The following is a 27,209-nucleotide window of genomic DNA, read 5'->3' as shown; positions in this document are numbered from 1 at the left end:
TGTTTTTGTTGTTATTGTTTTGAGACAGAGTTTTGCTCTTGCTGCCCAGAGTGGAGTGCAGTGGCACGATATTGGCTCACTGCAACCTCCACCTCCCAGGTTCAGGCAATTCTCCAGCCTCAACCTCCCGAGTAGCTGGGATTAAAGGTATCTGCCACCATGCCCAGCTAATTTTTGTGTGTTTAGTAGAGACAGGATTTCCCCATCTTGTCCAGGCTGGTCTCGAACTCCTGACCTCAGGTGATCCTCCCACCTCAGTCTCCCAAAGTGCTGGGATTACAGGCGTGAGCCAACTCGCTTGGCTGGGATGTAGGTTTGAATAGGAAAATACAGGCTCCGTTGTGCTTCATGACTATTGTTTGGCATTTATTTTCTCTTTAATTTGTAGAATAATGCCATATAAAAGTCATTATTCCAGTTTTGTAGATAAGAAACGATAATTTACTAGAGGTAAGACCTATTAGGTAATAAAGCTGGAATTCAAACCCAGATTTCTTTTTCACTAAAAGCAGTCCTTAGAAATGTCATGACTCTCTAATTTCCTCCCAAAGCAATAAAGTTGTTAAGATCTCTCATATAGTTTTCATTGTTATAAGAACTATAAGCATTTGGCAACCTTTCTTATTTAACATAGTACTAATAATAATTTCTATTGTTTTCTAGCACTATCTAAATTGCTTTAAAATAGTTGTCGCACTGTTACATTTTTTTCACTAAGCCAAATTTGCATCATCGTTTATTATAAACAACTTTGATGTTTTTTGTCTTCAACCAGTGAGTCTTTGTGACTACCTGTACTTTCTGCTCATAAAGATATGTGCAGTATTTTGGGGAAAACTTTCCTACCCTATACGGTTTGCTGCAATTCATCTGCTTATCAATATTCCACCACATAATTTTCAGTTAGCGTTCTTAGTTGCAAACTACAGAAACCAAATCAGATGAACTTACACACAAAATATTTGTTGAAAGTATTTTGAGGCATTCCTGGGACTAATGGAAAGCATCAAGCTAGACCACTGAAGGCAGGGAAGAACCTGGATTCTGCTACAGCAGCAAATGTGCAGACTGACACAACTCAGAAGTAGGACACAGCGAACCCTGGATATGACAGCCATGTGTGCTCCTCTACATCAGCTGAGGAAGTATACTGACTCTTAACTGGATTTTATGTCTGTATTTGTTTTCTAGGGCTACATAAAATCATACTGCAGATGGGTGACTTAATTAACAGAAATTTCTTTTCTCACTGTCTAAAGGCTGGAAGATAAAGGTGTCAGCAAGTTTGCTTTTTCTGAGCCCTGTCTCTCCTTAGCTTGAAGATGGCAGCCTTCTTGCTGTGTTTTCACATGGTCTTTTCTCTCTGCTCAGGTATCCCTTGTTGTTACTCAGTGTGTCTGCATCTCTTCTCTTCTAAGGACATTAGTTACATTGGATTAGGACCTACAGTAAAGGCCTCATTTTAACTTAGTCATCTTTTCGAAGACCATTATCTCCAAATACAGTCACATTCCAATGAGGTTCTGTGTGTTAGAGTTTCAATGTATAAATTTGGGAGGGGAAACATGTTTCAGTCCATGGCATTGTCACAACACCTAAATAATTTGACCAAGGAATGTATTTTTCTTAGTGGTGCCAGATTTGGCTACATTATTAAATGTTTTTGTATAATTCAGGTCAAAGTATTTAGTTTAAATTAATTTAAATTATGTATTATATCCAATAAAGAGTATTTTTTCTGTTTTTTCAAATGAAATATAAAAAATGATTTTTATATGTATTGCTTTATAATAAAACCCTACCAAAAACTTTCACCAAAAACATACCACCAAAGACATATGTTGTCTCAGGCCAAAAAAAGTTTTCTTAGTAGCAAGGCACAGGGGAGGAGAAGATTGATGATCAGCTCTTAACAAATTAGAATTATATTGTGTGTCGACTTTAATATATATTACTGTATTTTATAGTTCTGTGGCTTGATGTGGCTCAATTGGTTAGATTTGCTGCATGGATCACAAGTGATTATAGTCAGAAACCACAGGCTGGTGCTGGAGTTTTCTGAAGGTTTACCTGAGCTGGGTGTCTAGATGGCTTCTTCACTCACATTCCTAGCAGTTAAGTGGGAATGGCTGGAATAATGAGAGCTGACTGGCACCTCTTTGTTTCCATGTTGCCTCTCCACATAACTAGCTTTAGTGTCCTTCGCAGGGCAAGCCAGAATGGCCCCACTTCTTATAAGGTCACCAGTTCTACCTAGTAACCTTTCCAAGAGACTCAGAAAGAAGCCACAAGACTTCTTATGTCCTTGTCTCAGAAGTCACTTTCACCATATTCTATTTGTTTCATAGGGCCAGTCCAAATTCAACTTAGGATGGGACTATACAGCAGTGTGAATATCAGTGGCATGGTGATGTGGGAGGCCATTTTGGATTCTAACTGTAACAATTATTTTGTAATATGATTGACAACAGTGACTGCAATATATAATACATATTAATATGTATTTGTATTAATAAATTAGGCAATATGGTAAAGTACTGACTATTCCCCAAAATATATATCAGTAAGCATACAATTCACCCTGATACAAATAAGGTTTACCTGGTTGTTAAAGTAAAACTAAGTAGAAAAGCCCCTTAAATTTTCTTTCTATGTTGATAATACCAATATCCTCTATAATTATTTGCACTCTAGTTGCATAATAACAGTACTTTCATGTACATATTTTATGTAAGAAGAAATCAATAGACACTAGAGTATTGCTTTTTAAGTTCTTTTGCTCCAATATAAAAAGATGTAAACATCACATATTAGCAAGAAACCTAAATGTGTCAGTTATTGTGATAGACTTTTAAAATGAATTATCTCATCATATTCTCACTGTAGTCTTACAGCTTTTATTATGCTCTTTTTATTGATGAGGAGATAGATGAAGGGAGAAATTAACAAATTTGTACTAGTAAACAGAGCCAATCAATATCACAGCTGGAATTTAATCTGCATTTGACTGGCTCTATATTTTTAACTGAGTACCAGCTCTAGGTATCTTTAAGGTCAATCTAAAACATGTTTTATAATCAATCTGTCATTTGGAATTAGTCCAACAGGCAGTGCAATATAAAGTCCATGGGTGTAAGAGAAACTGACAATTGTACCAACAGACAATCATCTGCCTTGCCAGTTATTGTTCAAGGGAAAAGGGTCTTGCAGTGATGGGTCATTTTACTGAGACCTGGTGACAAGGGGAAATCTCTGAAGTAATCTCCAGTTCAATGTTACCTCATTTTTCTCTATAGATAATGTAGGCATAACATCATTTGTATAGTAGATAGGACAATATTTCTGCAATTGTCATTAGAAAGTTACAGCAATTCAAGAAGTTCTCTTGTGCTCCTTGAACTGAGTACTTAGCAACTAGATTTCCAGTGGCAAAATGGAATTCAAGTTCCCATCAACACAGCAGTAACTTTTAGCATGATAGTAGCGCACTTGTGTAAGGTGGCTCAAGAAATGAGTTGTGGTTTTTAAGTAAGTTCACACTTCAATTGCAATGAAATTGTTGTAACATTTTGTATTGGTTATAGTGTTTGAAATAGCAAAACACTGAAATGTGTCAATGCCTTTTATCTCCAGCATGTCTATTTTGGATAAAATGTAAACCTACTCACCAATTTTTGTTTCATATGCTTGCCAGCATCTTCAAACTTTCCCTTTGACATCCTTGCTATTAGAAAGCCAGGAGCTTCAGTAAGTTCTGAACCTCTGAAAATCTGTATTTTTGCTTTTCAGTAAAATATGAGAATATTTAGAAATCTACATGAGACTTTAGGCTTCTGAAAAGTGGATGGGTTTTTTTTTTTTCCTTACAGGTTGTCAATTTCCAGATTTCATTTGCCATATTTTACGCTCCTTCCTGAGTAAAGTTTAAAACTGAGTCATGGGGTAATGATTTCTGCCAGTATTCACCACTACCCATTTTAGGCATCATTCAGTTAGATCCTGTGCATCAGTCAATGAGTACAAATGATGTTATAGACTGTGGTAGTAAGGGAGAATGATAATGGACTAAACACTAGTCTGGTTTAACCAGGGAAAGAAACTGTCTAGGTCACCCATGATGTTCATGACTCATTTGAACATAGAAAAAATTACACACTTAGTTATTTCTGTCCTCGAAAATCTGCAAGTTAAGAGAATTTCTACATAATACAAAAGTAGAGGGAAATTAGTAACTAACAAAAATAATAAGTTGATATGAGAAACAAGGTATAATTGTTGTAGTCATGAGGACATACTACTCAATCTAGTCTTCAAGAGAAGCTGCTAGAAAGAATTTACCAGCTGACATTCTGCAGCTGCTACACACAGGGATTTACTTTGGAGCCTGTGTTGCATCCCCTTCATCCTTCATCCTTCGTGGTGTTTCAGCCAATAATTGAGAATGTTTATTGTACTAGAGTGGGGCTATTTCTGCCATCTGCTGAACCTTCTTCTTAACTTAAGGAATGTACTAACCCATTTAATAGGTTTTATTGGTTGCTCTGAATTTATTTGTTATTTTTTGTTTGTTTGTTTTGGGAAATTCAAGTAGACATTCATAAAGTCTCAATTATATCTGAATTATATTTTTAACTATTCCTAAGTGAAAGCATAGGAAAAATAAAGAAGAGTAAAAGATTGAAGAAGAGGTCCTCAAATATAAAGACTTTGTTATATCTTGAAGAAAATATCAGCGACATAGTTAACATTGGAATTAACAGTGATTATTGTTTCTATATCTTTAGAAAAACTCAAACACCCTTTCTATTCTCTTTAATTCTTGAAGAAGACAGAGCCTAGAACTCATATATGCCATCTTTTCATGGAGTTGTGACTTATCAGAAAAAATTAATATGGGACGGACCAACTCTCCCCTTGGGAAGGTTGGCTTTACTAAGCTTTATCATTACTTAACTCTTCTTGCCTTGCTGTCAAAGTTATACTGTAGGCCAAAGGGTGAGGCCTGTCAAGAATAATTCCCCTCAGCTTGTGTAGTTCACCCAATGCACCCATATCAGCACTCCACACTTAACTATGTCTTAGAATGTCAAACAGTGTGATTTTTGTGTAGAGTATTTACTCTGCATATCTCTCTCCAGATCTTGTGGCTCTTTTTTTCCTGTTAATTATGTTTGGCTACCTTATCAAATTGGAATGTTTACAGAAAAGATTAAATCAGCTGTTATAAATTGCAAAAACAAAGTTTTTTTGAAGTTAAGATATTGTAATTCAGAATTTTGTTATCACTTTATCCTTTTCTTCTTGTTTGCTTCACTGGTTGCTTAGTAGTGAAAGGATTACATTAATTGAGTCAGTGAAACTACATTTCCTGCAGGAATTATAGAAAAGGAAGGTTTGTCCAGGTGCAGTGATAAATGTTTCACTCAGTCATGTTTCCAAGATTGTTTTGAGGTTTCTTTTTTTTCTGTTTATTTTGATATATAATCCAATGCTACAAAAATACAGACAATATAACCATAGTTCAAAATAGTATCAAATCAATAAATACAACATATTTTATTTTTTTCCCCCAAATCTGTTTTTCGTCAGTTTAAAAACTCCACAGGCAGAAACGTTTCTGATACCAGTTAAAACAAAACAAATTGGCTGAAAGAAGATTTACTCTGCTTCTTAATTAATGTATTTTTTTAAATATTCTGCCTTGTTTCAAAGGAGAATTGAGAAGGGTCTGCAGATGACTTAATTACTTTTCAATGGAATGTATGCAAATAAAAAATTGTTACCTAGTTAGGAGTACAAAGTTGGTATAAAAAACTTAATAGAAATAACAGAAAAAAAGATTCAAAAATATCTATTTAGATATGCTGCATGTATCCAATTAATTTTGTTATAGAAGAATATTTTATGAGTCAAAAAGAGAGAAAAGATCTTAATTCAACAATTGTCTCTTGACAGATTTTTCTCAAATGAATTCTGCATAGAACTTTCTGGAGCTTAGATTTCTCCAGAGGAAATGAATTTTATGGAAGCCCTCAATTCCTCAACCCATGCTTAAAAACCTACTGTTAGAAAGTATTAGTTAAGAAATTTGAAATCTATTCTGTTGCTTTCTTAGTTCAGTTAATACCCTATCAATAGGGAGTCAAGATGAAAGGACTGTACTGTTTATATAAAAATACTTTTAATGCCCAGGTATGCTGCTCAGGTAATATAATTCCATCAAAGTGTGGGTCTCCAGATGGCTATAAGACATAGTGATGAATGAGGCTTCAGATAATACCCTTATATGGGGAAGAGTATTGTAGAGTCAGGTACATTATTCCAAAGCCAGTATGAACATATGCACTAAACATTGCTTCTAAAGAATATAAGGAAAAATAAGTGTGATCAGTATCATTATTAAATTTTTGCCCTATTCATATATCACAGTACACATTTCTGCAGTTCTATAATACTGACATCCTTTTTTGATCTATGCAGTCATTTTCTTGTCTAAATATATGAGACTTTTCTTTTCTTTTTCTTGTTATTACTTTGTACTCATTTCTATAGAGACTCGCTTTGTGAGTTTTTCAAAATGTATTTAAAAAATCTCTTGTCCAAGCCCACACACATAGACACAGAAATCTGGTCTACTAACACAAACTTATTGCTGAGAAGTTTTGAAAAATCAGAGAGAGAACTCTGTAAGACAATATGTATATAAGTGATTGATTATTTAGTACATAGCCTGAGGAACATGGGATTTCTGAGAACAAGAAGATAAATGAGCTCAATCTCCAACTTTTACAAGAGTACCTCTTTGTTGAAGAAGATACAGCTGATAGAGGACAACCCTTCAGTCAGTGACAAATGGATAGGCTGATTAAAGAAGTTAAACCTGGCAGGGCACTTTTTCCTTAGATTTCTGGGCAAGCAAGCATGACATGGCAAGCAAAACAATATTCACAAATGAAGGAATTTAAAACTAAACAGATCTGGGATCAAAACATGACATTGACATTTAATTATATGGCTTTGCACAATTCAGCTAAACACTTGGATCAACTAACCTCAATATTTTTAACTGTAATATTTAAATAATCTTCTCTTACAGGGTTTCTCTTACAGGGTTTCTCTTACAGGATTAGAGATTGCTATCCACATATTTCTTATATAGAGTTTACTCAATACATGATAGTTATTAATTATCATAATTATTATGAAGATCAGAAACAGACTAATTCATAATTTCCCAAATTATGTACCAAACCATAATTTGCTAAACACTTACACCCAAATAAACCCGTCCTTCTTCACGGTGCACATAATTAGTGGTAATTTTGAAAATGCATGTGAAACAGGTAAGTTCCATATGTGTCAAAGACGTGGTATATTAAGCTTTTGTGATTCCTTTCTCAACAATGAAAAGATTAATAGAAGTCAGAAGGAATCAATATGTTCAGAGTTCTGTCACAGGAATAACTTTTTGTTCTAGACGCTTTTGAGAGAGGGATTTTAAATCTTAGAAAATAGCACATTTTAGAATTGCTCTTAAATTTTTCTAAGGTGGACTGTATATATAGAAAGACCTAGAAAATCTTTCCAAGAAAAAAAAATAGTAACCATAAACCTGAAGAGACGTTTGGCCTCGTGTGATTTTCACTTCAAGTCAGAGTCTTCATGGAAAAAATGGTGCTAGAGGGATAGAAATTGTTGACTGAATTTCACCTTTGTCTGATTTCAGTTTAATTAAATGAAGCTGATAAATCTTGCAATGAGAAAATGACATTATTATATCAATTTAAAACCAGAATTCCTTATGTATAGAAAGAATAAAATTTGTCTTAGAGGAAACACAGATGGTGAATCCTAAATTCTGCTTACCAATCTTTGTGAACCCGCACACAGAGATTCATATACCCTCAGATTTTTACGTTCTGAAGATATAGTATGTGCTAGACTCAAGCCCCTGTTAACCTTAAGGATTCATTATGAGTTTCCAAATTTTATACATACAAACCTGAGGCAAAATTTCCCTCAAATTTCAGAGTTACAGACAATAAAGCACAACTTATTTTATGCCTCAGTGTTTTCAATTAGCTGAACTTCTCAGTATACAGCCCTCTATGAATGTTTATTTCTCTCTGCCTGGTGTACCTGATAAAAATACATGCTTGAGTTCATGTCCTTTGCAGGGACAGGTATGAAGCTGGAAACCATCATTCTCAGTAAACTAACACAGGAAGAGAAAACCAAACACTGCATGTTCTTACTCATAAATGGGAGTTGAAGATTGAGAATACATGGACACACGGAGGGGAACATCACACACTGGGGCCTATTGGGGGGTGGGGGGCTAGGGGAGGGATAGCATTAGGAGAAATACCTAATGTAGATGACAGACTGATGGGTGCTGCAAACCACCATGTCATGTGTATACCTATGTAACAAACCTGCACGTTCTGACATGTATCCCAGAACTGAAGAGTATAATAATAATAATGAAAAAAATTGAACTCAAATTCTTATAAAACTCTCATACAATGTGTCCTAACTCTCTTAAATTATTTCATTTTACCCATGGTATTTCCATTTGCGCTCTGCACCAAACCAGGAGTGAGCAACAGATCACTACCAATAAAACCTTGAAAACTAAGGACAAAATTGAGTAAAAAAAATGCATCTGTCTTCTTCAGTTAGGGAACCAATGTGATACAGATTTCTCCTGAGCTAAACCTAAAAGGTAGCAAATTTCATATTTGTAATCAGCACAAACTTACAGTCTATAGGAGTTTGGGTACACTTCTAGAAGGATCTCTACCTAGGTGGCATTTTAGATATGAAGTTAGTTATCCAAGGTTGTAGGTATTCCTTTAAATCTTCTGGTACCCACCTCTATGTAAGAGGAATCATAATATCTTACTTTCATGAAAACAAGCTAAGCACTATCACACCTTGATATCTCTTTCAGGACTCAGATGAAGATGAGAATTGTTCATGAAGAATTACTACAGTCATCATTTTATATCACACTGCAGAGTAAATATTAAAATGAGGAACCTACAAATCCTCTTAAATCTCAGACATACCAGTAGACAAAGAAAACACATACACACACACACACACACACGCACACACACCCATACACAAAATTAAGTTTTCTTAAACAACTGATGAGGCCTATTCATATAAATATATCATTTTCAGAATTTTCTAATCTGGCTTTTTAAAAATACAAGTTATGGTAGCCATAGAGATGAACAACATTGATCATCTCTCATGGAAAACTCACTGTGCTGTGGCAAAAAGTACACTTAGCTGACAACCTGCAGTTCCTAACATTTAGGATCACCTCAGCTTTTAAGTTGTGGCCACACTGTTCTTGGGAAGTCACCAACTAATTAATGAGCATGTGGGGAAAGTAGGATGAGGCAATTTTCCTCAATATTCTCAAGAACTCTTCTATAAGGCAATTTTTATTCCAGAAATTCACATGCTTCAGTGAAGACTCATGTTTCATTGCAGTTTGACCCTGTCTTGTCTCAGTCTCGTTATTTCTACCATTTCCCTGCTCACAAACATTACATGCCAAATAAAACTCTACTATGACTAACTGTACCTCAGAATTTACCTCCAACACGACCTGATTGACACACCGATGTTTGATAAGACATTAATACAATTGTTGAACAAATAGTTATATGGACAAATTAATTGATTTCACATTATATTCAAAAATGTACATTATCATTGTAGAATTTCTGCTGCAGTTGAATTTGCTTAATAATATTTCAATCTGCATTCCAACATTTATATAAGAGCATGATTCTTCCCCCAAAGCTTCCCCTTATATATCTATTGATTCTGGTGCTTTGCAGATTTTGATGTATTTGATATAATGCTGTTACAAAAAAGGTTTCCTGTTGGAAAGAGAAAAAGCTCTCTCTACTCCTTCTTCAAGCCTTGTCTCATACTCCCAAACTTTGTTTCTTCAAAAAGAGTTAATCCATTTCTTAATATTTAATAAGGACCAGTTGGTTCTCTTACTGGAAACTAAGGTCACTCCAAAATTGAAAATTAGAGGCATGAATATTCCTTTCTCTTTCATCTTCTACCCATGCTCTGGGTGGACCTTACTCTTTTGGTTAACTATGTGGCTTCCTAGAGTGTAAAAAATAATTGGGATTGAGGTTTATATTTTCAGGAAGTTTAATTGTCCTCCTATTTAGGCCTCAAGGTGAAGCTCCCCATATTAGTTTTTTCTGATGGGAATGGCAGTGGGGGTGGTGATATTAGGACACCCTCAGCTACCAATAATGCAATTTGCTTTGCTTTGATTTTGCCACTTGAGAAAAGAAGAGTGATGGAAGAAAGAAAGGGGTGTTGAAAAAGAGGGTGTGAGGGAGAGAGAAAAAGGGAGAAAGGATGGAAAGAGCAAAGGAGAAAAGAAAGGAAAGATGACGGAAATAAAATTAAATAATGTATAGAAAAACCCTAGGGTCTAATAGCTACTTAACAAATGTTAACTTCTAAAATAATTTATTTTGCACAGTTTTACAATTTCATTTTTCAAAAAATAATCTTAAGAGTAGTATCTACCATTTCATCAGGTAAGTCACACATTATTTAACTGTTTTGCTTTAACGTTGTTAAAATTCAAACAAAATAATAATGACTAGTAGAAAAAACATGATATAAATTATTTTTTACCCTTCATATATAAAGAAATCAATGATATATGATATGCATTAGAAAGCTACAGCAATTCAAGAAGTTCTCTTGTGCTCCTTGAACTGAGTACTTAGCAACTAGATTTCCAGTGGCAAAATGGAATTCAAGTTCCCATCAACACAGCAGTAACTTTTAGCATGATAGTAGCGCACTTGTGTAAGGTGGCTCAAGAAATGAGTTGTGGTTTTTAAGTAAGTTCACACTTCAATTGCAATGAAATTGTTGTAACATTTTGTATTGGTTATAGTGTTTGAAATAGCAAAACACTGAAATGTGTCAATGCCTTTTATCTCCAGCATGTCTATTTTGGATAAAATGCAAACCTGCTCACCAATTTTTATTTCATATGCTTGCCAGCATCTTCAAACTTTCCCTTTGACATCCTTGCTATTAGAAAGCCAGGAGCTTCAGTAAGTTCTGAACCTCTGAAAATCTGTATTTTTGCTTTTCAGTAAAATATGAGAATATTTAGAAATCTACATGAGACTTTAGGCTTCTGAAAAGTGGATGGGTTTTTTTTTTTTTCCTTACAGGTTGTCAATTTCCAGATTTCATTTGCCATATTTTACGCTCCTTCCTGAGTAAAGTTTAAAACTGAGTCATGGGGTAATGATTTCTGCCAGTATTCACCACTACCCATTTTAGGCATCATTCAGTTAGATCCTGTGCATCAGTCAATGAGTACAAATGATGTTATAGACTGTGGTAGTAAGGGAGAATGATAATGGACTAAACACTAGTCTGGTTTAACCAGGGAAAGAAACTGTCTAGGTCACCCATGATGTTCATGACTCATTTGAACATAGAAAAAAATTACACACTTAGTTATTTCTGTCCTCGAAAATCTGCAAGTTAAGAGAATTTCTACATAATACAAAAGTAGAGGGAAATTAGTAACTAACAAAAATAATAAGTTGATATGAGAAACAAGGTATAATTGTTGTAGTCATGAGGACATACTACTCAATCTAGTCTTCAAGAGAAGCTGCTAGAAAGAATTTACCAGCTGACATTCTGCAGCTGCTACACACAGGGATTTACTTTGGAGCCTGTGTTGCATCCCCTTCATCCTTCATCCTTCGTGGTGTTTCAGCCAATAATTGAGAATGTTTATTGTACTAGAGTGGGGCTATTTCTGCCATCTGCTGAACCTTTCTACAAGGCAATCTTCGCTAGGGGACACCCTGTTGCCCTGAATAATATGTTATGGCTGCTCAACTCTTTTAGTTCTTTTGTCAGTAGAAACTGTGTCTAGAGGACATATATGATTACAACATTGAATTTAAGGTACAGACGCGAAGCATTGCTTTCCTGTGATTTCATGAAATAAACCCAAAATAGCAGCAGAGTTGGTGTTTTGAGCAGAGAATCAGTGGCTATTTTGATTGTTGTTTTCATCTGTTTAGATTTTCTATTCCTCCATATAACGGAAGTCCTAGTATATCCTTACTGTCAGGTATTAATCTCAGTAAAACTGGAGAGGAGTTAAGGCATTAGAAATTAGAGTGGCAAATGTCTAATGGTGCAATTAGAAAATAATATGAAATATTCTCTTAAACACTGCCAGTTCCTTGAGTATTATTGCAGAAGTCTCTGAAATTAATAGCTGTTTATGACACAACAATGACTGCTCGCTCTTTTTGTAAGCTTACATGGGTGAATAAGTGTTTTCAACTTTTGCAGTTTCAAATACATAGGAACTTCTTCAGAACTGACATAATTGTCACTTCTTTTGTGTTTAGGGTTGCTTTTCAGTTAAAATCAAAAGTATCATTTATATTTGAACAGTCATTACTTTCTATAGTTCTGTTAAACGTCATCTCAAAGAATATTGTACAGATGGCATCTGTTGCATGAATACTAAGCAAAATTGTATTGATTTCACTTGCACTTTGCCTACTAGAATTTGCATCATAAATATCATAAATGTAGAGCTTAGATATCACACAATGCAAACAGATTTGTGAATACACTGACGCTTTTACTTCACCAAATGACAGATTCAACAATTTCATTTACATTACTTCAGGTCTAGATAACTGGCTTTTGTTGTCCTGAGAATATGAATCTTTTTATCTCTTGTATTTATAGGATTGAAATTGGTATCTTAGATTTGCACGTGAAATTAGGGTAATATGAGGTTACATGATTATTTGCTAACTTGCTAGGATTTTAAGAACATCTGTTTGTCTGCTGCGTGTAAGCACAGGTGTCTAGTTACAATTTACAGATTTTCAAGTCACAGGGCAGAGCTTCACCCACTATTGTGACCACATGACTCATGCCAGAACTGTGCCTACATGGAGACAGCTTACCCACAAAGATGAGCTCATTGATATGATAAATCCTGGATGGTTTTATTTCAGATTATTGATTGGGTAATAGTCAAAACTTCACATTACATCATATTTATATCAATGTATATTTTGTACTGAAAAGTGTAGTAATTCTTGAGAATAGATATTCCTGCATCTATATAGCTTAAATATCAGGAGTAAGAATGGAGACTATCTTCATCAACATGACTATATTATTTGTTTGAGAAAACTCTTTCTGGGAGATGAAACTATAAACCAGAAAATACCTTTACTGAATGCTTTAAGAATTTAGTGAATATTAATTTATCTGAGTAATAGATTACTATATCAGCCGCCTTTTGAGGACAATGGATCAATCAACTGGGCAAGCCACCTTTTTATCAAACAACTGTTTTCTTGCGAACATTTAAATTTTGGCTTCCTCATGTCCACCAATCCTATGCTGTCACCAATCTGACAAATCTCAACTAAAGCTCCACAAGGAAGGACCCACCATAAATCACTGGACTCCAGACACCAACACCTTCTAGTTATCTGCCCCAAATGCCCCTTTTGTAGATACTATTAAGACTCTGTCAAGCTGTGCCCTTTTCCATGCAGTAGAAAATAAGTTCAGCTTTGCATGATCAATAGGTAATTCTGGTATACTTAGGGAAGTTGTCCAACATATCACTTTTACATTTTGATAATTCTAAAGCATTTACAAAGTGCTTGCATATTTATATTATTTTTAAATCCTACATTCATGAATGCTGTGAACTATACATTTATATCCACATTTTAGAGGCAAGGAAACTGAGGCAGACAGGAGCATATGACTTGTCCAAGGTCACGTAGTAAGTGGTAAAGATGCACCTTGATCTTAGATTTTCTAAACAAGTCTGTTTATTACATTTGTGTGTTCTGTGTGTGGCCAGCTACATAGATTGCAGGGCCTATAGCAGTATGAAGCTGCAGATCTCTTCGTTCAAAAAGCAAAGAAATATGTTCTAAAAGCTATAAACATATAAAATTTTTAGTTTAAAAATATTGTATTACTCATAAAATGGAATAATAGGGGTACATGTAGAGAAAAGAAACTACAAATTAAAGAGATAATATTTTGATGTCATAATTTTATACAATACCATGAAGAACAATGCTTACTAATATGCTCTGTTGAATGATCTTAAAATTTGTATGGATTACTTTTCTGAAAATTTATCTGTTTGACCATCAAAATTTATAATTTTAGCAACCTTATTTTTAACAGGCAAATTGAAAACAACATTGGTTACTCTTGGTAAATCATTAATATAAGTCACAAATACTCATAATTTTTTACTTCTGAAATGATCTTTCTGTGGATGCAAATGCTACTGGAACTGGTGAGTATTTTTTAGGTTGTGACAATGTTAACATAAATTTTTGATACTTTTTTTGAAACATGTTTTTCTGCATCTAGAACTTATTATTTTCACAGAATAATTTTTCTTAAAATATTTAACTCTTCAAACGAATCAGTTCTGTGTAAAGCTAAATTTAATTTTAAATGTAAATTTATATAATGAATTCTAACATTTCCTTTGACATTTTCTGTAAGTCATAGAAGTCATACATGACATTGAAAGTGGCTTTATAATTTGAATAAAATTTGAAATATGTTTATGTATTTATTGGTGTATCTTTCATTACAAGGGAAACAATGATTTTAAGATTGCCTTTCTTGTCAGTAATTGTTTTATCCAAAGCTTCATTTGAAAGTCGTATTCTTTTCTATCAAATATGACACCTTATATTTAATTCCTATTTCTAAGTCTGTGGATACACTTATTTTGTGATGTTGTAGCATTCCTTAAAACCAGAGATACTAAATTGTTTGAAAGATTCCAATAACTGCCCAATATGTTTCACTGCTACCTACATGTTTATGTTTTTATTTTTAAATAATTTATTGACAAAATGTATGGTCTGAGCACCAGAAATTGCCATCCTACCACTCTGAAACAGAATAGATATTTGTGCAGATGCTGTAGAGATAGGAGTGGGGTATAGACAAAGCTGGACTTAGACTGCAGATTCTGTGGGTGTCAGTGTCACCTCCATGCAGAGCCTCTCCTCCCTTTCCTGTGGCTGTATAACTGCTGCTTCTGGTTATGTGGGTGTTGTTGCCAGTGCCAGCATCTTAGGTCATTTGTTCAACGTGGACACCTTTCTTTTCGGATTTATGCTATACCAAACCTCATTCTTTCTGAGGCCACAGAGGCTCCTGACTGAATAAAGGAAAGTTCATGTACGAGGAAATGTGAAAAGCAAATGTACGTTAAAACTTCTCAGCATATTTTCTTACTACCAATGGCTGGCTATGATTTCATGATAGCAGGAGACTATAAACCCTGTGGACCTGGGGAAGCAGAAGTATAATAGAGCCTTTTCTCCTACCTCATTCCTAGCTGACAGTGACTTGCTTGATATCTTTCTAAATTTTAACGTGGAAAAAACTTGAAAATGCTACCAGAGACTACCTTTTTTAAATCTGTAACATGTCTAGAGGATATCTAGGCTTTGTTTTATTTTGCATTTTTATCCCAAGTACCTAGCACAATACCTGGAACATACAGGCATAGAATATATAATGTTGAATGAACAACGAGCTCATGACAATTTGATTGTGCTAATCATTACACAATGTCTACATATATCCAATAATTACATTGTATACCTCAAATATATGCAATAACTTTATTTGCTAATGAATTTTTTTTTTTTTTAATTTAAAAGCTACTTAAATTGAACTGTTTAAAGAACCACAGTCACAGGAACGAGTTGCAAACTCTAGAGAGCGCCATTCAAATTCTATTCTCCGGGATGATACTTCCTGTAGCAAAGCTCAGGGGAGAGAAATTTATATAAAATAAAATGTTCTTGGTAGTCCCTGAAATTGTGCAATGGGCCCTATGTGAAGTCTAGCCTCTGTTCCAAAAGCCCTTCTACTGTCCCAATGTCCAAGAGTCTAACATTCTTTCATCTGAATTCGGTTTTATTTTGATTTGTTCTAAAATTGTAGCTCCCTTAACAGAATGAAGATATATCTGTGTACATCTGGGCTATATGGAAGTTTTAGGTTCTTACAAATTTACCCCCGCTGAGAATAGCACTCCTGAAGTGGGACCTAGAAAACCCATGAAACAAATGACTTTAGAACAGGGAATGGAGTCAGTGAAAAAACAAATAGCAATAGGTCGCCCAAATACAAAAATTCCTCAATTTTATTTCCCTTCTTTGTGATAAAATTCCCTTAAGTAATACATTTTCCTTCAAGGTTCTAAACTATAAAGCACTTTAAACTCAGAGAAAGTCTTTTATGTGAGTAGAACAGAGAACTGCATGTTCTGTTTACACAGATGGGTAGGAGAAAAGGTGCACTGGCTGCTCCAAGGAACAGTTAAAGTTAAATATGATCAGAAATCCTTGCTCCCATCTGCTGTTTTCAGTGCTGCTGTCAGAAGAAGGAGGCTCAAATTTCAAGCAGCCAAGGCACATAAGTCATATTTAGATGACTGAGACAGCCACTTTTCTGGGGAGTTGCTCATTTGGCTTGCTTCTCAGTCCCCTTCTTGCTTATTGGTCCCATAGCACTACCTGTTAAATGCCTTCTAAGAATTCCGCCATATCCGCAAATTTATACCTGTAACTAGAGGGACCTTCAGAGTGCATTAATTGCAGGCACACAAACAACTCAATTAGTTTGAGAAAGCCCTAAATGGTACTACCAATGATAATAAAATTGCAAAGAGATCCCAGGAACACTTCCAGAAATCTCTTACAGAGTCAGAGTACTGAAGTCGTAAGCATTCTGCTGATGTAATCTGAAGCAAACATTAGGAGCATTCTCACCAGTAACCCAGCTGAACACACAACAATGTGATGACATCAGGAACTTTAATCTGCTAACGGGCCTACTAGCGCAAAAGGAATATGTCAGTCTCAGCATGAAACTGTATTTGACGTAAGTAATTACTATACACAAAAAAGTTCTTTGCATTAAAATATAGTACTAATAGCCAGCATGTATTGAGCACTTACTATAAAAATTTACTTTTGCTTAAGCACCTTACATTCTTTGCCTTATAGAATACAGAAACTGTCAAAGTTGGTACACTTTTCTCCATTTTATGGTGGAATGAATTAAGGTTTCCAGAAATAAAATACGTTTCGCAAGACCAAAAAATTGGTAAGTAGTGATCTAGAATGAGAGCTCCATTCATCCAACCGTAGCGCTTGACTTCTGACTAACAATGTATTAGACTGATGCGATCAGTGTTTCTTCAGATGTCTTTTTATCTCTGACTAGTGGTTTGGAGCTTATACTAACAAATGTGCTTTCAGTCAATGCTCAAGGTAGCCAATTGCATTCTTTTTTTTGTCTTCATGGTATTTGCTCTATGAAAAATTATTCTGGTCCAGAAACACTACCCAACAAAATTATATTCAATTAGATGGTTTCTGGGCCCTAGCTATGTCTACTGGCATCGTTCCTGAATCTTGATTTCCTATTTCTGGGCTAATTATATATTTTCTCTATTTTTCATCCCATGGTTTCTTCCAGTGGATTCTAAATTCTCACTAAAAACTACTAGAATTACTCCCTGAAAATGGACATTTGTATGTGTCCTATTCAGAATGCTGTTTGAGAAACAATTTTCCCTTTACTGCACATGACTGAGGAAATACATACCTTTAATTATTGTGGATCATTATTATTCATCTACAAAATGAGCCAGTTTTAGGATAAAGCTAATATTATGGTTGTCAGAGCAAAAGAGCGAATAAGAAACTAAATCTTTGATGCCATTATTGAGCTTCTGGATCCACAAACTCCATAGTGCATCCTAGCTCTTATTTCCAGTTACATGAGTAAATAAATTTCCTTATTGTTTATAACAATTTGAGAGGCACGAATGTAATATGCAAATGTAGGGGCCCTATTTGATATAAGGTTTGGCATCAGACAGTGATGGGTTAACTGAGCAGGAAGTACAGGGTAGAGAACTGTCAGAATTTATCTTCAGGCTGGGAAGTTGATGATCCTTATTAGGTGTTGTGCAATGGCTTACATTTTTACCTTTGTGTATTAGGACATAAACCATGACTTGGAAGGGCACAATATTGGGAGACTGTGAGAAAAATTCATGCTGTTGGAGAGTACTGATTACTTCTTCTGGTCTTCAGTGGGGTCAGACAAGCAGAGTAAGTTCAGGCTAAAAATGAACTAAACACCCACAGAGAGGAAAAAAAGAAGTACTATTTTGCTAAGCAAGACCCTTCCTCTTATAGTCTATATTCTTAGTTTAAAAAAAATGCAATAATGTTGATCATGTGTGAATTTAAAAAGTAAAATTTCCTCCCTTATATTCGGTGTTATACAAATAATTGGGAAGTAAGATCCTTAACAAAAGATACAATCAGAACTAGAACAAGAAAGAACACCTCTGCCTTAGTATTCTAAACAAGTCTCCTAACATTTACAGTTTGAACTGGCTTGCTTACTCTATACTGGTCCATTATCACTGTGACCAGAGAAATAAAATGTGCAGAATGACTTAAATTAACCAGATCTTAATTCCTGGGCATATGACCAGACCAATGGATATTCATTGAATATCCAGATAGCCTTAGATAAAGGGATCAGAGAATGAATTCTGGATCTATAATCAATAAAGTTCTGCCACAGATCACCACAGTGACTAACCAGTATCTATAAGCAACATTATTACCATATAAACATTTTCAAAAATCATTACTTCCTTTCCACACAGAGACCATACAAAGTTTCATACCTGACCTGCTTCCAGCTACCCACATGAAGTATTGATCCCTAACTTGGAAAATGCATTAATTGTTCTTCTGAATATCAGGACAACTACTTACCTGGAAAGGCAGCAGAAAAGGCTGACCCAAGAGTTTTTGCATGGTCATTTGTGAGATTTGTTTAGTGTGAGAAAAGGTTATGGCAAGGGATACTAATTTAAAGCAAAGAGGAGAAAAAAGAGCCAGAGAGATAAACCAAACTCAATATTTTAAGGAAAGTCTAAACACTAAATACACACACACACACACACACACACACACTCACACACACACACTCACACACACAGCAAAAATCAAAGCTAGAGGATATACTTAGTCAAAACTGCAGAACCGGGAAGTAAGACATTCAAAATAAAAGGTTGATAGAGACATGTCAATGGTTCCTTGAGGGATGCCCCAGACTGTTGTTCAAACTCATTGAGCAGTGGGTGGTTTCCATCTCACCTAGAGCTATAAATGATCTAGAAAGCCCTCTACTGCTATCTTTCACCACTCCGTCTTCTACTGTCCCCACCACATATTTTATTCCAACCACTGACTTCCTTGTTGCTCTTGGCTTGGCTTGATTCCATCTCAAGGACTTTGCATTTTCTGCTTCCTATGTCTATATAGTTCTGTTTACTTAGAGGTCTACATGGCTTGTCCCTGGATTGTCTTTAGATCTTCAATCAAAAGTCAATTCATCGAAGAGGACTAACCCTAGCCATTCTATTAAATTTTTAAACATCTACCTCTCCATATTTCATGTCTTCTTTCACTAGTTTATTTGTTCTCTCCTTAGTTTTTACCATACATATTTTGCCTATTTTTAATCTTTATTGCCAGTCATCACCTCTAGAATATGAGATCCACGAGGGTTTTTTGTCTGTTTTGCTCACTTTTTTATTCTTAAAACATGAATTATGTTTACGCACAGTTAAACAGCACTCAATAAAAGTGCATTGAATGGCTGGGCTCGGTGGCTCACACATGTAATCCCAGCACTTTGGGAGGCCCAGGAGAGTGGATTGCCTGAGCTCAGGAGCTTGAGACCAGTCTGGGCAACACGGTGGAACACCGTCTCTACTAAAATACAAAAAGTTAGCCAGGTGTGGTGGTATGTGCCTGTAGTCTCAGCTACTCAGGAGGCTGAGGCAGGAGAATTGTTTGAACCCTAGAGACAGAGGCTGCAGTGAGCTGAGATCACGCCATGGTGCCCCAGCCTGGGCGACAGAGGGAGACTCTGTCTCAAAAAGCAAAAACAAGCAAACAAACAAACAAACAAACAAAAATACATTGAATGAATGGATGAGTGAGCTAAGAGGGCAAAAGGAGTCAGAGGCAGGAAAAGTATTCCTTACTCTGCGATCACCGTGATTGCCTTCCAGAGAGAAGTAGCTACCAAAGACGCCACTTCCTCAGAGGTATTCCATGTTACCAATTGTGATATGCGGGTTGTAGTTCATTCAATGACTAAAAGAACATACAATAAACACTAAAACTATACAATATACAACAATTGTGGAGGAGTAATTATGAATTATGACTGAATTGTGAGACAATAATTGTGGCAGGGAAGAAGTAGTCAGTGGTGACAGTACCATCAGGAGAGATGCACTGTGTGAGGAAAACCAGAGTGTATCTATTTCTCATAACATAGCTCTTTGTAATTCAGACTCAGTACTTTAAAGAATTCTCCACCCACCCATTAACATGAAAGAGGAGAATTTATTAAAGGAAATTCAGTCACATCATTGAACTTTGCAGCCCAGAAATAATATCAACTCTACAACAGAGGGAAGGAGACAGAGCCCTGTCTTACATCCTACCAACTTGAAAGTGCATTCATGTCTTCTTTGTCTAGTCTTTATGTCAGAGGACATGCCAGGCGCTGTCTAGCCTCCCTTTCGTTGCTGGAGACAGAATTCCTTATGTGATCCCAAGTCTGCTGGACATTCACTTTTCCACTCTATAATTCCAAAATTGTAAGTAGCCCCTTTCCTTCAAAAAGATCTCCTGAGCCTCAAACTTTCCTCAATCCTTCCTTTCCACCCATAATGAACCTGGACTTGAATTTAATTTATGACAGTATAAAGAACACGACTTAATTGTCACAGTGTTCTGAGGAGCCTCCAACAATGATGGTGTCTACAACAAAATCTTCAAAGCTGCTATAATTCCAACCTCTTCTCTCAGTTCTAGGCCTGATTCAATTTCAATATGCTCTGTGGCATATTTTGGTAGGGCATAGAAATCATTTTCTGTTTTCAAGGAAGACCCCAAAGGGAAAATGAGAAAATATAGAAAACTAATGAGCATATTATTGACTAACAGTATTCAACGTCCTCTCAAAGGAGAGGTGAAATGCAGGGAGGTAACTTGGTTCTTTTGCATGTAATTATTTTTGTTTTTTACATCTTAAAAAAAGGTTTAAAGGTGTTTAAAACTGGTCTTCATCTTGACTTATAAATTAATTTTGTCATTGCAGGCTCTTGAAGTACACAAGCTGACTGTTTTTGTCTCTAGGCTCTGAGCTTGGAAAACACTCACATAAGGAGGATGCCTCTGCTCTCTTCCAACTTGTCATTCTATACTGTCCCAAAGAAATTCTACTGTTGATGTTTTGAGGTTCACAGTAAAGCTATTTTTGTCAAAGGCATAAAATTCTCATTATTTTTCTCTTTATATGAGAGTAGTTTTGCTTCAAGTAGGAAGGTGAGACTTTTAACCTGATGCAAACTTAATATTCTTCCAGACTTTACAGTTTAGAAAATTGTTTCAATTGATCAATTTATTTGATCAATTTCTTTGATCATAAGAATTCCAAGGGCACAGATTCAGGTTCTACTTCTAGAGATTCTGGTTCAGTAGGTCAGGTATGGGGTCTGGGGATCTGAATATTTACCAGATATCTAGGTTATAAGTTAGAAGACTTTGACCTCTAGAGCATATCAGAAGGGAGCATATCATGTAAAGTGTGGAATAATAAAGCATTTTATTACATTTGTGTAATTCTTTTTACATAGGATTTTATTGTGGCCTTAACACAAACTTTTTCTCTTACAATTCTGGAGGTCAAAAGACCAAAATGGGTCTCAGCAAGACCTTCTGAAGGCTCTTGGGAAAAAACGTTTTTCTCGCCTTTTCCAGCTTCTAGAGGATGCCCTCATTTTTTGGCTTGAGGTCCCCTTCCACCTTCAAAACTAGTAATGGCTGGTCTTTCTTATGCTGCATCACTCTGTCACTGTTATACAGGATATTAAAACACACACACACAAAATTAATACTTTGTGTTTGTAAGAGTGTGGTGAAACCAGTATAGTTATTGTAATTAAGAGAGTAATTGGCACAATCTCTATGGAAAGAAATCTGGTATGATCAAAAGAGTGAGCTAACACCCTAAAGAGAGCTACGAAAAATAAATACATAAGTAAAAGGAAATAAATTTTTGTTGACAACATTTTGTATTTAACTGATCTTGAAACTGAAGAGTCACATATGTCTTTTATGTTAGATGATAAATTCCTTCACTAAGTGATTATAAATCATTTTCGTTGATAGTTGAAAGCATACTACGTGATACAAATTAAAATATATGGTTAAATATTTATATATGTGTGTCTGTGCACATGTAAATGTGGTACTTCAAAAAATATATCCATTGTTATCATAATCATAAAATGAACTATGTCAAACGTGTGGGATGTTTCAGTTTTCTTTTGTGAACTTGAATAGAGTTTGACTTAGAGTCAAGAGCCATGTTTTTATTTTTTATCTGTATGCCGAAAATGCAATTACAAAACATAATAATTCTGGTGTCTTTAATAATTCTGATGTCTTTAGTGATTAAAAAAAAAAAACAGTGTCATCTAAATACCTCGGAATCATCTTTTTGACAGATAATATTTGGAGAACTAGAAGCTCAAAATGGAACATTATATAAAACTTTCCAGAATGGAACGTTTTATATAGATATAGAGCACACTGGAGCATACTGGATATTGTCTACTGATACCTTTGACATGGTTTGAAAAGCTAGGGTACTATGAAGAAGGCACCATCTGTTTTCTCTTTTTGGGTTCTAAACTTAGTTGGAAAAGTATTTTCTCTGGAAAAAAAAAAAGAAGAAGAAGAAGAATACATAATACTTTCAGACAAAGTAGAAGAGAAAATTGTTACCTCAAAGTAGTGCAAAGAACAAAAGATTTAAGATCAGAGTATTGTGGCTTGAGTTGGCACTCTTCCACTTAGTAAATGGCAGACCACAGTTAAGACAGTTAAAATGTGAGACTGATTCCCTATAGGGCAACATGCGTAAAACATTTTTAAGTAGCAATGTCTCGAACCAATTGCTGAACCTTAATGTAAGTGGAATTTCAAGTGCTGTTTTGCATTATATTATGTATACCTTGATTCAAAATATTGTGACTTTTTGATATAAACAAAAATGATTAAATGAGTTAAGTAACTAGAAAGCAGATGGTGCTGTGAGGCAAATTGGCCCATTATTGTTCCAAAATGCATAAAGCGTGCTTGTGTTTTCTATGAATATTGACATTCCTTATGACTTTACCAGTGGGTAATTTTAGGATAGGAATCTGCAACAAAATGTAATAAGAATGTGTTCATGTCCATAGTTATGGGCAAAATTTAAGGAGTTGGTTTTACCCTACATAACTCCATACCTATCACTTATGCCAGGAATGGTCTTTCCTTAGGGACTTTGCATTAAATATTCCTCCTTATCACCATCGAAAACTACAACACCACTTTCCAAAAAGACCTATCACCCTTCATATTCTTTTCACCTTCTAACATGCGACAAACTTTACAAATCTTTATTTTCATTGTTTTGCATGTATTTCCCATACTAGAATTCAAGTTCCATAAAGACAAAGAGCTTTGTCTGTTTTGTTCACAGAAATTTCTAAAATACCTAGAATAGTACCTCACACATATTGTTCCTCAGTAAATATTTGCTGAATGTTCAATATATGAACAACTCTCTTGATCAGCACATATGTTACTAAAATATATTCCTGTGTTTTTGCATATATGTAGAAATGATAAAATATATCTAGGGAGAATTATTGTAATGGTGAATTTATATTACTGTAGATAAAAGTAGTAAAACATTGTATACAGAATTAGGATACCACAACCTGAAAAGCTTCACCTTTTTGTTTGCATGTTTGCATACACATGCATAGGTATATCTTTTAGGAAACAGAGGTGTTCATATGTTGTGGGTCAGACTGATACTAGTTAATGACTATCCCCATGACTTAACATATCCCCTCACCAGTTTATGCCTACTCACATTTAGTAGAATGCCCAAAATAAGACGTTCTTTAAGTGAATTATTTAATACATGAATGTTTTGTCTTCCAAATATGAAGACAGTAAGTATAGATGATCCCTATATCCTTCCCAACTTACGAAATTATGTTTTCTCCAAGACCTTTTTTTTTTCTGTTATGGAAGCATGTTTTCAAATTAATGCATTGAGTTTGGAAGTTATTTGGTTGGAAATATTGTACAATTATGTTTCTGCAATAAACAATTTCCAGGGTGGGCTCAAAATCTGCCCTTTTTGAAAGTCAAGGTCGTATGGTGTATAAGGCTTTGGAACCAGATAGACCTGGGTTAAAAACTCACTTTTGTCATTAACAATCTATGCACCATCCCAATTCTCAATTTTCTCAATTATAAAGGACCTAGTTAAGCTGTAACAAAGGGTTACAATGAAAACTAAATGAGATAGTGCATGCAAAGTACTTAATCTAAAAGTTGGGTACACAGTAAGTGCTAGATAAATGTTAGACACTCTCTTCCCTTTTTCATATCCCTAATTCATTTTCATAAGCTATTTCTGTTTCTAGACAATTGATGCTGATTCATTCTTATTGAAAATGAGCTACCTCTATTGAAAATCTGAAACATGTCCCTAAATCACTGGAACTATATTACCGTAATTGTAATAAAGCAAGGCTTAATCAGTTCTAATAATTACATCCTGGGCTATTTGAAACAGGGAATCGTTATATTTCTCTTGGATGCCTTTTTAACATAATTGTTCTATTTGTTTCAACTAACACATTCAGACAATAAGACTTGTCTGCTCATGTATTGATGCAATCCAATTTATTTCTTACATACAACAAATTGGATGTAACAACAGTCATTTTTCTAAGTGTTAACAATATGGTACCTTACTCATGGACAACGACTTGCGATTTTGTTACCATATTTGGACTAAACAAACTGCCATTAATATTTTACACAGTCGGGGAGCTACTTGCATATTCATTGACAGCTTTCTAAATTACAGTATAATTCTTTTTGCCTTGGCTTATTTGTTTTTCTTTTTCTTTTTGCCTCATATATTGAATGGTGTTATGGCCTGAGTGTTTATGGCCTCACAAAATTCATATGTTGACACCTAATCTCTAATACGGTCATATTAGGAAGTAGGACCTCTGGGAATTAATTAAGTCTTGAGGGTAGAGCACTATTCATGGATGGTTTTAGTACTCTTATAAAAGAGACCCCAGAGAGCTGCTTTGTCTCTCTCCACTTTGTGAGGACACATCGAGAAGGATCAATCTGAATTTCGAAGCAGGTCTTCACCAGACATTGAATCTGCCAGCACCTTGATCTTGGACTTCTCAGCTTCAGAACAGTGAGGAGTAAATTTCTGTTGTTTATAAGTCACCCAGTTTATGGTAGTTTGTTATAGCCCCTCAAATGGACTAAGACAAATGGTATTCATTTTGTATCTATTGTCCCAAATTTGACAATCTATATGTCTTCAGGATTCTAAGTATGTTTAAAGTCACCAGCCTACAATTTGTGTCTGAGTACACTGAAATGGCTATGAAAGGCATGAGATGACATAACAAATATTATTACCTATATGATTTGCACCTCATTCATCCCTGAGGTCAACAGCATCATTATCCCATTGTACATGTGAAGAAAACTGATTCTCAAATAAATAAAATGGTGGCTTAGCTTATTTGTCTTATAAGTGGTAAAGTTAGGACTAGAGCTTATTTATTTAATGCCACATATTATCATGTTTAAATCATTAACTATTCTCTCTACTCTGTCCATCTCAGGAGAGTTTAAATAAATATACTACATTGACTTGTATCAGTAGTCTTCTATTAAAAAAAAATTAAAGAAGTACACTGTAAAAGCTATTGAATTGTTATCGTCATTTGTTAAGACAAGAAAAATGTTTAAACTATAATAATTCTGTCCCAAATGAGGAGTACAACTGTGTAATAGAAAACTCTATTTAATAGTAAAGCAACAATCAGAATTATTTAAAATTGATTTTGGAAGGGAGTTTTTCAGTTGCAAATACCAAGCTGTCCAACATTTCAACATCACTTTTCTACTGCTCACCATACTCTTACACCTACCTGCTTTAACTACTGCTGGTCAGTCCTTAGGGATACACAGTGGATCTTTAGGAATGTGTAGCCCTCTATATACTTTGATTAACAGGAATATAAGGCAGAGGTTTATTATGGGTTCTGCAGATAGATATACTTGTATTCCTGGCTCTAGTATTTACTAGTTGCTTTGTTTAGGGGGAGGATCTCAGACATTTCTAGTTGAGCAGCCTCTCCAAGGGTGAACTCTCCCTTTCCATTCACTTTGTGCCAAAGACAAACCTCCGATATTGCCTGATTTTCAGGCAGCTTATTCTGGAAATTTTCGTACAGGATGGATAGCAGGAGCAGGCCAGGGGTATGGGCTAGATAATGTGAAGGGGTCAGATGACCATAAACAAGGAGGGACCCCATCTGGAGCTCATTCTCAGGATTTGAGAAATTATTTTTCTATTTCTATACCTGTTATTCAGACCTGGTCAGTTACCAAATGTTTCTTTCATGAAAATGTTTAAGCTATTCTTGAAGGTTTTGTGTTAAAGTTTATGAGCATTATGTCCCCAGGCCAGGTTGTATCATGCTGCTAAGAGACATGGTGTAGGCCCTGCAAGGTGATTGAGTGGAACCTATGGTCGTCATTAATCTTACAGCCATGATATGTCTCTTATCGTGTACTGCTCTAGTGAAATTTTCTTAGGCAATATGCTTGAGCTCTGTATGCCTCATTTTCATCTTCTGCAACAAAGCAATAATAAATGTATCTATAAGGTTTCTGTCCAAAACACAAAAAAAGCTAGCTAGTTTAGGAAGAAAGATTTAAGATGCTTATAAAATGTATTAAATAAAAAAAGGAACCAGGTTTAGGCTGAACTTTCAGAAACCAGTCAAGCCCCAGAATTTTATTGTTTCTCCTATTATGTGGAAAACTGATATGGAGGTATAGTAA

Source organism: Macaca fascicularis, chromosome 5, assembly GCF_037993035.2.
Source record: "Macaca fascicularis isolate 582-1 chromosome 5, T2T-MFA8v1.1".
Classification (NCBI taxonomy): domain Eukaryota; kingdom Metazoa; phylum Chordata; class Mammalia; order Primates; family Cercopithecidae; genus Macaca; species Macaca fascicularis.
The sequence above is the reverse complement of the archived record's forward strand: the minus strand, read 5'-3'. Positions refer to the sequence as shown.